This window comes from Stegostoma tigrinum, chromosome 46 (assembly GCF_030684315.1).
Source record: "Stegostoma tigrinum isolate sSteTig4 chromosome 46, sSteTig4.hap1, whole genome shotgun sequence".
In the NCBI taxonomy this organism is placed as follows: domain Eukaryota; kingdom Metazoa; phylum Chordata; class Chondrichthyes; order Orectolobiformes; family Stegostomatidae; genus Stegostoma; species Stegostoma tigrinum.
The window spans coordinates 4,496,853-4,509,409 of NC_081399.1; the positions used below are offsets into that span (position 1 = coordinate 4,496,853).

At 50.3% G+C, this 12,557-nt stretch overlaps 1 non-coding gene across 1 annotated transcript; it reads left to right on the forward strand.

The window, feature by feature from the left end:
- Nucleotides 1-7,279: 7,279 nt before the first annotated feature.
- Nucleotides 7,280-7,353, forward strand: trnak-uuu (transfer RNA lysine (anticodon UUU)). Its single transcript has one exon. It is a non-coding gene; the product is annotated as a tRNA-Lys (tRNA).
- The last annotated feature ends 5,204 nt before the right edge of the window (nt 7,354-12,557 follow it).

Below are 12,557 nucleotides of genomic sequence, written 5' to 3' on the forward strand. Positions count from 1 at the left end.
GTCCAACTACTCAGAGCGTTCCACGGCAACGAGGCCAGGCCCATCCTTCGCAACACCAGGGACAGGTAGAACCTCAGTAAGTAGTGACACTTGGTGTTTGCGTACTGAGGATCTACGCACAGCTTGATGCAGCCGCACTCAAAGGTAGCCGTCAGGGCGAGGGTGGCGTTCGGTACGCCCTTTCCCCCATTCCCCAGGTCTTTGTACATGGTGTCACTGCGGACCCGGTCCATCCTCGACCCCCAAATGAAGTGGAAGATGGCCCGGGTGACCGCAGCGGCACAGGTCCAGGTAATAGGCCAGGCCTGCGCCACATACAACAGTACCGAAAGCCCCTCGCACCTGACAACCAGGTTCTTACCCACGATGGAGAGGGATCGGAGCGTCCACCTGCCCAGCTTCTGCTTCAATTTGGTGATACGCTCCTCCCAAGTCTTAGTGCACGCCCCAGCTCCACCACACCAAACACCCAGCACCTTCAGGTAGTCTGTCCTGACGGTGAAGGGGAAGAAGGAGCGGTCGTCCCAGTTCCCAAAGAACATGACCTCGCTCTTACTCCTATTGACTTTAGCACCCGAGGCCAGTTCAAATGGCCGCAGATGTCCAATAGTCTACTCACCGACCAACGATCGGTGCAGAAGACGGCGACATCGTCCATGTACAGGGAGGTCTTAACCTGAAGGCCTCCGCTGCCTGGGATAGTCACGCCCTTCAGGCTCACATCCTTCCTGATGGAGGCGGCGAAGGGCTCCACACAGCACATGAACAAGGCAGGAGAGAGCGGGCAGCCCTGCCTGACTCCAGACCTAACAGGAAAACTGTCTGATTCCCACCGTTTGATCGAGACTGCACTCACAACGTTGGCGTAGAGCAGCCGGGTCCAATTGCGGATGCCCTCCCCGAACCCCAATTTGGAGAGGACGTCCCTCATGTAAGCATGAGAGACCCTGTCGAAGGCCTTCTCCTGGTCCAGGCTGACGAGGCAGGTGTCCACCCGCCTGTCCTGCACGTAGGCGATCGTATCCCTGATGAGCGCGAGGCTCTCAGCGATCTTCCTGCCCGGCACATCACAGGTTTGGTCAGGGTGAATCACTGACTCCAGGACAGACCTGACCCGGTTGGCTATGACCTTGGCCAGGATTTTGTAGTCCACGTTTAATACTGAAATGGGACGCCAATTCTTAATTTCTTCCCTCTCCCCCTTCCTCTTGTAAATGAGGGTGATGATGCCCTTCCTCATGGACTTGCACATTTCCCCTGCCCGAAGCGCACTATCGTACACCTCCAGTAGGTCCTGGCCGACCAGGTCCCACAGAGTGGAATACAGCTCGATCGGTAAGCCGTCGCTTCCGGGAGTCCTATTCCTCTCCAAGGACTTGAGGGCTCTGGTCAGCTCATCCAGGGATATCGGCCGGTCCAGCCACTCCCTCGTGCCGTCGTCTAAGACTTCCGTGATAGATGACAGGAATGACTCAGAGGCCGTGCTGTCCATGGGCTTCGTGTCGTACAGTCCGGCATAGAAGGATCTGCTGACCCTCAAAATGTCGGGCCGAGACGATGTCACCGAGCCGTCGTCCTCCTTCAGCCGGCTAAGCACAGAGCTCTCTTTGTGCACCTTCTGAAAGAAGAAACGCGAGCATATCTCGTCCTGCTCCACGGAGTGGACCCTGGACCGGAAGATTATCCAGGAGGCCTCCGTGGCAAAGAGCGAGGCTTGCTGGCCCCTCACTTTGTGGAGGTCCTCCGTGACATTGACCCCCATCAACTGCAGAAGGAGCAGGTTCTGCACCCTTTTCTGGAGTCGCGACAGCTTTCCCCGCCTCTCTCTTGCCTTCTGAACACACTTGAGGACAAAGAACCTCTTGATGTTCTCCTTCACCGTCTCCCACCAGTCGCCTGGAGACTCAAAGAGGGGTTTCACGGTTCTCCAACCGGCGTACTCCCTCTTAAGCTCCTCGACATTCTCTGGGGTCAACAGAGTCGTGTTGAGCTCCCACGTCCCCTTGCCGGCCGGCTGGTCGTCCTGTAAGTGACAGTCAGCCAGCAGGAGGCAGTGGTCAGAGAAGAACACCGGCTCGACGCCAGTGGACCTGACCGAGAACGTCCGTGACACAAACAGGAAGTCTATCCTTGAGCGGATAGACCCGTCTGGCCGCGACCAGGTGTACCTCTGCTGCGCTCCATCTGCAGGGGTGCTGAAGACGTCGAGCAGCTTGGCGCCCTTCACCGTGCCCATCAGGAATCTGGACGTGACGTCCAGTTGACTCCCCCCACCCGCTGTCCCCACGCCGGATCTTCCATCTGCATTGATGATGCAGTTGAAGTCTCCGCCTAGGAGGACCGGCCTGGACGTAGCCAGCAGGGGTGGAAGCCGCTGCAGGACGGCCAACCGCTCATTCCATACCGCTGGGGCGTACACGTTGATCAGCCTCAGGGGAGCGTTCCTGTAGGTGACGTCAGCCACTAGGAGGCGCACCCCCCACCACCTCCTGAACTTGAGAGATGGTGAAGTCGCGCCCCCACAACAGAATAGTAAGGCCCGAGGAGCGACAGTCGTTACCCCCCGACCAGATCGAAGGCCCATAGGTCCAGGCGCCGGACCATTTCCCGTACCTGCCGAGGTGCGGTATCCCGCACTCCTGCAGAAACAGTAGGTCCGCCTCGATGGTGGTCAGGTAGGCCAACGTGGACACACATCTTGCGGTTGACTTCACGCTGCGCACATTAATGCTCGCAATTCATACCCCCATTGTGGGCAGTGACCGCAGTACCCTCCCCAGGTCCAAGGTCCAGCCCCTCCATCTGCCCCTTCATGCCCATTGCCCGGGCTAACTGCTGGACGCTCTCTGGGCTCACGAAACCATCCGTGCTGCCCTCCGGGTGGCATCCCCCCGTCAGGGGTGCGGAGGCAGGAGGGTCCGGCTCTGGGTCAGGCTGGGGACGCGCTGTTTCCTCCTTCCCGCCTGGAAGTTCCGGGGGGCCCTCCAGTGCTCCAGCGGCACTTGACTGGGTGTCGGAGGGAGCCTCAGGATGCCTCCCATCACCTGGAAGCGGGGTGCTGCTTTCCTTCCCACTCAAGATCTTTAACTTCTGCTTCGGGTGGGCCCTCTCCGAATCCCCCTCGTCAGAGGAGCTCTTATAGCCCCCCTGTAGCTGCCTCTTCCCGCCTGATGGTTGCGGTTCCTGGGCCCATCGACGCACCTTCCCCCTCGCTTTCCCGACTGCTGTCCACTCCCCTGGGTCGCCTGTCGCCGCCTCCATCGACTCCGGGTTGTCGGGGGGGGGATCGGAGCCTGCAGGTGTGCTTTGCTGGCCTCGGGCCCATCCTGCAGGGCTGGGCCCTCCTGCATGGCCTGGCCCTCCTGCACATTAGTGGGGTCCTTGCTGGTCCCTGGTGCCTTCCTCCCCTCCTGGGGGGCTGGCCCTGCATTGCCCCTGCCAGCGACCTGGGCGTAGGTGGTCCCCCGCCGCGGGCATGCCCGATAGAGGTGGCCCTCTTCCCCGCAAAGGTTGCAGCTTTTCTCTTGTGGGCAATCCTTTGCAAGGTGTCCCTCCTCCCTGCAGTTCCTGCAGATGGTGGCTTTGCAGTCGGCCGCCATGTGACCTGACCTACCACAGGCATGGCAGACTTTCGGTTGCCCTGCATAGGTCAGGTAGCCCCTGGTCCTGCCGATCGCGAAGCTGGACGGTGGGTGTACAACATTCCCGCCTGCGCTCATCTTCAGCGTCACCTTGACCTGCCTCTTTCTCGTCCAGATGCCAAAGGGGTCCATGATGTCAGTTAGGTCCCCTCCCACCTTCACGTACCTTCCGAGGAAGGTCAGGACATCAGCTGCTGGCACATGCGGGTTGTACATGTGTACAGTCACCATACGGCTTCTCTGTGCTGGCATCACAAACAGCGGGACAGCGGTCAATACAGAGAGGGGGCCCTCACCTCCTTTCTCCTTGAAAACCTCCAGGAAGCGCTCGCAAAGCTTGGCACTCCTGAAGGTCACATCGTAAAAACCTCCTCCGGGGAAATCCTGCAGGCAGTAAATGTCCGCAGCAGCGAACCCTCAACAGTCCAACAGGACCCTCTTCACGAAGAAGGTGCGGTCCACAGGTGCACCTTCATCCACCTTCTTTACAGAAACACGGATGGTGTTCCGGACCCCCTGACCTGGGGCACGAGGACTCGCCGCAGCCATCGTTGCAGGTTGGCTGCTCCCCTGAACCAGCGTTAGGCCGAATCCAGCAATAAGATCCACCGGTCGCAAGGGCGCACAGCCAACCCGATGTCCTCCTTTCACCTCCAACACAGCGCTCTCCTCCTCTCGGTCCACAAGAGAGTGGGTCTTTATTTGGTTCCGGATGTAAGCTGGTTCACTGAGCTGGAGGGTTTGTTCCCAGACAATCAGTCACCATTCTAGGTAACATCATCAGTGAGCCTCTGATGAAGCGCTGGTGTGATGTCCCGCTTTCTATTTATCTGTTGAGGTTCCCTTGGGTTGGTGATGTCATTTCCTGCGTTGGTGATGTCATTTCCTGTCCTGTGAAAGCGCATAACACGACTTGCTGGGTTCACATTTGATAAGAAACTCAAACCGACTTGCAATGTGAACGCACTGAGCAGGTCAGAACATAGGAACTCTGCGACAGGAGACTCAGCTCATCATTCCCCAAAGACTGTCCGACAACTCAAAAGTCGGGAGGTTGAACGAATATTCTCTACTTCACTGAATGGGTGCAGCTCCAAATAATTTCAAGAAGCTTAGCGGTGCTCAAGACCAAACCATCCGCTTGAATGGCACCTTCTTCACAAATCATTCACTGCCTACACTGCCAAAGGCCAGGTGAAGCAGGGTGTAATATCTACAAGCTGCAGTGCGTAAATAGACTATACATCATCAAAATGCATCTTCCAAGCCCCGGACAACCTCCAAGTAGAAGCATTCGTTCCAGTCAACCTCAACGAAAAGTGGAAGAATGGCATGTTGTTCTACCTTTGGGGTCAGCAGGGTCAATAACGAGTTTAAAAATTTTAGTGCCTTAGCTCTCCCATGCCCCAGCTCCCTGCCCACTCACCAGAACTTGTTCGCACATAGTCTGCCTTTCCACACCACTTGTTGTTTGTCACTAATAGTCTCCATTAACAACCATTCACCCTCCCAATCTCATCGTCATCGAGTCTTTGTCCAACTGCATTTCTCTCTCTTGAGGATCTGTTCCATCGTTCACCCTCTACCCCAATTCCCCTCCACTTTATTTTGCATAAAAATTGACGTTATCCCAGTTCCCATCGGTTCTGATGAAAGGTCACAGGACCCGAAATGTTAACTCTGTTTTTGCCTTCACAGATACCGCCAGACCCGCTGAGTTCATCCAGCAACTTTCTTTGGACTGGAAGTTCGAATTCCTTCGCGTGGAGACGCAGGCGCAAACTCCTTCTGCTATTTTATCAGTGACTATATCACATTGATTGTAATCCCTGTTCGGGTACTGCTTTTTAACACGAGTCCTACATGCTGAATATTTCAATAAATTTGGTTTCAAACTGTATAACGGGTGTTGAGAATGAATTAATCACATGCTGTCTCCACAAATTCTTTGTAAACACAAGCAGAACGTGAGGGCGCCCAGAGTGGGGATGCCAATTCTGGATTTCGTAATTGGAAGTGAAGATGTGAAAAATAAAGGAGTGTCTGTAACAGAGAGTTTCAAGCAGCACCAGCAAAACTGTCTTCAGTAGGTATCAGAGGCAAACTCTATGCAGCATTGAATAATAACTGGCATATAGGAAGGTGGGAATGATTGCTGCAGGTCAAGGAGCCTTATTGCACTCCAAGTGCGATGTGTTCACTGTCGACAGGTGCCTCAGGAGCTTTTGAGTTTCACCAGCGATTTCTCTACATGTTGCTCTGTGTACCTTGAGCCGGACAGTGCATCAGCTTTGAGTCGAAAGCGTTGAGTTGGTAGCTTTCAGAAAGCAAACAATTGACATAGCTACGTTTAAAATACGTGAGAGTGTTTATAAATTGGGCAGCATGGAAGATGGGTGCGTTCTGGTGTCAAACAAAAGCGACCGATTTGCGGAGGTAGAGGATGTCACAAGAAATGGTAGAAATCTAGTCAGGCATCACCGAAGTGAACAGTTTCGATTCTCTTCACCGCTGTCAATCCGGGCCGCACGCTGCGGCCACGTGTCCCGGGTAGCTCAGGTGGTGGTTTGTCCGCATTTTAGTCTGAGGTTCCAGGGTTCAAGTCCCTGTTCAGGCGCTGCTTTTAAATCGCGTTCTCGTTGCCCACAAGCCTCTCGGTGTGAAAATCGACTGGTATTCCAAGTGGATGGCGTGCGTCGAGCTTGATTCAAAATGTGTTGCCTGCTGGAGGTTGATTTAAAATTCCGTCACAAGCCCAATTCGAGGACACCGGGATCTGGATTTAGTTTTGGTAAATGAAGTCAGCCGAAAATAACCGAAATTAAGTTGAAAACAGTGTGCCATCTAGGAGCGCCAGTCGAACTGCAGTCAGTGGGCACTGGTGGGCCATGCCACTGCTGCATGGATGCGTGCCTGGCACGTCGGAATTTGGTCATGGTTGTTGGCGGCCTTTCATTTTAGTTCCAGGACATCGAAGTTGGTATTCTTCAGTGTGGACGCCCAGGCCCGCACGCCTTCATCTGCCTCATCAGTGAACATCCCACCATCATCAGGTCATAAGTGAGGATGTTCACCGAAGATTGTAAGATGTGTAGCACCATTTGCAATTCGATAGAAGCAGAAGGAATCTATGTTCAATACAACAAGCTTTGGACAATTGAAAGCTCGGGTCACCCGCTGGCAACGAAGATTCGTCTCACGCAAATGCCAGGTCTCTGATGTCTGTCGGTCAGTTTGGCGTTCACAACAAACTGGACTCCAAGAGCTACCTGTGTTTGCTCTCCACTGATGCGGCCAGTGCAGTTACGTCTCACCAGCGATAACTGTACAATTCGCTGTGTGTGGGTTTGAGTGAACATGACAAACAACGTTGATGTGAAATTGGTGATTTGGGAGCTTTCGGGAAGCAAGCATTTAACATGGTTGCGCTCAAAAAAAACATAGAGTGTGAGAGAGTGTGTAATTTGTGCCGGAGTGGAGATGGATGCGTGCTGAAACTGTCATGCAACTGAGACCGAGTTATGGAGGTCGGGGTTGTCACAAGAAAGTACATGTTAGTAACCCAGCAATGCAGAAGAGAAATGAGAGCAATAGCTTCTGTTCACCACAGAACGTCACTGCACTTTGCTGGCTGCTACGGCCCGGATAGCTCAGTCGGTGGAGCATCAGACTTTTAATCTGAGGGATCAGGGTTCAAGTCCCTGTTCGGCCGCTGCTTTTTCAATCAGAGTTCCACTTGCTGAAACTATCAATCGCTCCTTGGTGTTCTTAGGCATTATAGTCTGTGAATGCTCAATGAACAACCTCCTGGACTTCTGATTGATCAGAAACTCAAATGCACTTGCCTCACGATCACACTGAGCAGTTGAGAAGCTAGGAACACTGCGACAAGAGACTCGACTCATGACTCCCCAAAGTCTGCCCATCATCTACGAGACAAAAGTCGGGAGTTTGAATGAATACTCTCCACTTCACTGAATGGAAGCAGCTTCAAGAAGCTTCATGACACTCAAGGCAAAGATAACGCCTTGACTGGCGCTGCACTCAGAAAACATCCGCTGCTTACACACAAAAGGTCCGGTGACGCAGGGCGTAGCACCTGAAAGGTGCAATGCATAAGTAGACTAAACATCATCAAAATGCATCTTGCAAAGCATGGGCAACCTCCGCGTGGAAGGATTAGAGCAACAGGTATGTGGAAACGCCATTACTTGGCGCTGCAAGCCCCGAACGTGCCTCGGAAATAGGTTGCCCGCCCTCACTGCCGCTCTTTCAGAATTCTGTAATTCCCTCAGGAAGGGCGTTGTGGGGCCTGCAACAGCACGTGGAATACAGCTTTGCAAGAAGGGAGCTCGGCCCGACCTTCTCAAGGGCATTTAGGAATCTGGACCAGGTGATGGCCCGTTGGCAAAGTCTAAATCCCGCAAGTGAATAAAATTAAGTCGGTGCAGTGCCAGTGAGTGACCATATCGGTGAAGTTGACAACCATTTGATTAGGTTAGGTATTATTGCGCAAAAAATTGCGAGGATAATTGAGACGTCGAAGCTTATAACTCGGGGGAGGAAATTTTCCCAAAACTGAGAAATGATTTGGCCGAAGCGGACTGGACAGGATTACTAATAGATAAATCACTGTTTAGCAGGCTACAAATTGCGCTCCGATTGTACGAATTTGTACGACGGATTTCAGAAACTAGGACTTGGTGTTCTCAACAAACTGGATTCCGAAGAAGGCCCCGTGGACTCCCAGGGCTGTCTTTGCACGCTCTGCAGAGATGCTGTCGGAGCTGTTCAGTTTCACCAGGGATTTGTCGACATCTTACTGTTTGCACTTCGGGGTGGACATGCCATGAGTGTTGAGATGAAACTGTTGATTTGGTCGCTTTCAGGAAGGTAAACATTTAACATTATCGCTCACAAAACAAAGAACGTGAGCGATTGGGTACTTTGCGCAGAATGGGAGACGAGTGTTTGCCAGTTTCATGCAATTGTGAATGAATTGTGGAGGTCGGGGATATCACAAGAAGGAAAATGCTAGAAATCCAGTTGTGCATAATGGAAATGAGATCAATTTCTCCCGTTCACCACCGAGCGTGGCTGTGGCTGCCACGCTCGGCGGGCCCTGGTCGCTCAGTTAGTACAGTGTCAGAGATTTAATTTCGCTGTCCAGGATTCATGTCCCTTCTACGGCTGCTTTTAAATCGGCGCAAGACCCTCATGGCCTTCAAATCGACTCGGATTCAACCTATACAAAGGGCGGGAGATTGAAACAATCAAAAGTTGCCTGCGGCTTGTTTCTTTTCAATTATATGTGACAAGCCCAATGTGAGGATACCAATTCTGAATTTAGTATTGGGGCATGAAGATTGTCGAAAGTGATCGACAAGAACAAACAAAGGATTAGAAAGTTTATAACAGTGTGTCATCTCTGATCGCCAGCCGTAATGGAATCGATGGGTAGGAGGAGGCAATCTTCTCTGCTGCATTGCGTCGTACCTGGCACGTAGGAATTTGGTCATGGTGGTTGGACGGCATTCATTTTATTTCCAGGACAGCAATGCAGGAATTCTTCAGGGTGTAGACATTTAAAGTGACAGCGTGCGAACATGTCCGAGGTTGTGACAACCATTTGTTTACGTTAGGTATTATTACGTGCAAAATTACAGGGATCAATGAGATGTCCAAGCTTATAACGCAGGGAAGGAAAGGTTCACAAAACTGAGAAGTTATTTGGCAGAAGTAGACTGGACAGTATAGCTAAAGGAATAGATGAGTGTCAAGCAGACCATAAAGTGTGATCCCGGAGACATGAAGCAGACCTATGACGGAATTGTATACCAGTGGTCCATATATGGGCTGCAACACGTCCATCAAGTTGAAACTCAATGCCCCGTTGAAGAGAAACCCACACTCTGTTTAACAAATTGCAACCCTGAATAATTTCTTCTTTCGATTCAACACATTCGAATTAAAATGTGTGCAGTTCAGGGTTTTCACAACGTTTTCATAAACGTTCGAAGTCCAGTCAGGCATTATGGAATGAAAGCGATAGCTTCTATTCCCCGCCGGGTGACACTGCACCAGGTCTTGACTTTTGGACCTGGTTAGCTCAGTCTGTGGAGCCTCAAACATTTAGCTTGTGAGTCCAAAGTTCAATTCCCTGTTCGGCTGCTGCTTTTAAATCAGAGTTCTCGCTGCCGGAAACCTACAGGTTGTGAAAATGTTGAAACCATTGTGTGTTGCCTCATGTAGGCTTCCTTTCGCAATACGTGACCAGCCCAATGTGAGAATACCCAACTTTGCATTTAACTTTTGGAAATGAAGTCGTTCACATATGAAGCACAAGACTTTAAAAAATGTAAAGTTTGTGCCATCCAGGAGCACCAGGAAAACTGGAATCAATGCGTATTGGTTGGCAAATTGTCAGCAGTATTGAGTCTTACCTGGCACATAGGATGGTGGCCATGCTTATTGGAGGTCATTCATCTTCATTCTTGGACATCTGTGCAGGAACTCTTCATTCTAGGGTACCAGGCACAAGCACCCCATCTGCCTCATCAGTGATCATCCCTCTGTCATAAGGTCAGAAGTAGGGATGCTCACCGATGACTTGAACATGGTCAGCGCCATTTGCAAGTCAACAGATGCAGAAACAGTCCATTTTTAATGTTAATTGATCTCTGCAGTTCAGGTCTTGCGCCGAGAAATGACAAGTAACATTTGCAGCACAGAAATCTGAGTAACAACATTTCCAAATAAGATGCAATCCATCAACTACGTCTTTACGTTCAATGGCGTTACAATCAGTGAATTCCCAACGACCAACATCCTGCGTGGCATGGACCAGAAACGCTAATGGACTTGCCACATAAACCCATTCTACCGATAAGAGGCTTGGAATGCTATAGTCAGTAGGTCACATCGTGTCTCCCCAATGTCTGTCTGTCGTCTACAAGGCAAAAGTCACAAGTGTAAGAGAATACTATCCACTCACCTGGATGGGTGCTTCTGCAAAAACACTCAGCATCCAGGACAAAGCAGCATCTTGATTGGCACCTGATCCACAAAAGATCCACTGCCGATGCCACCAACACACAGGTGAAGCACTGTGCACTCTGCATGCAGAAATAAAACAAAAATCCTCAAAATGCATCTTCCGAATTCTCAGCAATCTCCATATGGAACGATTCCAGCAACGTATTTGTGGAAACATCATCACTTGCTAGCGACCCTCCAAGAATCAACACACTGCCTTTTTTTCACTGTCGTTGGTTTAAAGTTCTGTAATTCCCGATCTAAGGGCAAAATTAGTCTTCCCAAAGCAAGCGCAGTGTTGAAGTAGGTAGCCACTACATTGTCAACGGCAACCAGGGATCTACAACAGATTCTTCTCAGCCAGCAGTGTCCATGTCTCACGAATGAATGAAAAATAGTGGCTAAAGGGTCAGTGAGAGGCCGTATTGGAAATTGTGAGAACAATTTGCTTAGATCAAGCATTATTATGGAAAGGAACAGAGATAAATGAGTCGTAGAAATTTATCATTGGAGGAAAAATTGCTTTTAAAAAATTGAGAAGAGATTTGTTGGAGGTGGACTGGGCAGGGCTGTTAAATGGTAAATCAGTGCTAACCACTTTTGTGCACAAAGCAGACATGACCTGTCTAGAAAAAAAAATGGCATTGTCATATCTTAATACTCATGATCGTCGTGAAAATTTAGGTAAGATTAAAGAGGAAAATAAAGCTTTTGACATGTCGCAAAAGAAACAAGATAACGTTTCAGTGTTTCACAAGTACAGAGACTGCGAGAAGAAGAAGCATGGAAATCAGAGGGATGGAATAAGAAAAGAACGCCCAAACATATTTTGCCTTTTTATAGACTGCAAATTGCTATTTAAGGTAAATATAAGTTTCTTCTGGTCTCAGAGATAGTAAGAACTGCCGATGCTGGAGTCAAAGCTAACTGAGTGGAGTTGGAGGAACGCAGCAGGCCAGGCAGCAACAGCGGAGCAGGAAAAGCCGATGCTTCGGGTTGAGGCCCTCCTTTAGCAATTTCTGGAGAAGGGTCCCGACCAGAAACGTCAGCGTTTGTGTTCCCCTGATGCTGCCTGGCCTGTTGTGTTCCTTCAGCTTCAAACTGTGTTAACTCTTCTTTCTGGTGTCTCTGCATTAGGAGAGATGTTGTGAAACTTGAAACGATTCAGAACATATTTACCAGAGTTTTGCCAGAGCTGTAGGGTTTGAGCTATAGGGAGATGCTGAATAGGCTGCGGGGGGAGGGGAGGGGGCGGAATTTTTCCCGGAGAGTCAGAGGCTACGGAGTGACTTGCTAGAAGTTTATAACATCATGACAGGTATAGATAGGGTAAATTGCCAAGGTCTTTCGTTCCAAGATAGGATAGTCCAAAACTAGAGGGCATAGATTGACATCTACACTCTAGAAAAAAAACATTCCGACTATGAACCCTCACGATTGTATACGTTTCTATCACGTCTTCTCTTCGCCTCCAAAGCTCTGCTGAAAACAATCCAGATTACCCAACCTCCCCCTAAAGCTAAAGCACACTGCTTCAAGCAACATTCTCATAAACATCATTTGTATGGTCTCCAATGCCTGCAGATCTTTCCTATAGTGTGCAGACCAGACCATCATACAATGCTCCAAAATGTGGCCTGCGTCATCACCTTTAACCCTCAAAAACAGTGAAGAATAAATTGAAAAGAAAACCACTCTCTATGTAACATATCACCGCATTAAAAACAAAATCTTCTCTCGACTCTGTGCGTTGGATTCTTGAGCGCATTTAAATTGCGACTTGTAATTAATCACAATTTCTTAATTGCATCCATAAATTGCACAAAAGGCACGTGCCTCTAGAACCCAGGATCTACTGCCTGTAATCCAGACGTGATCACC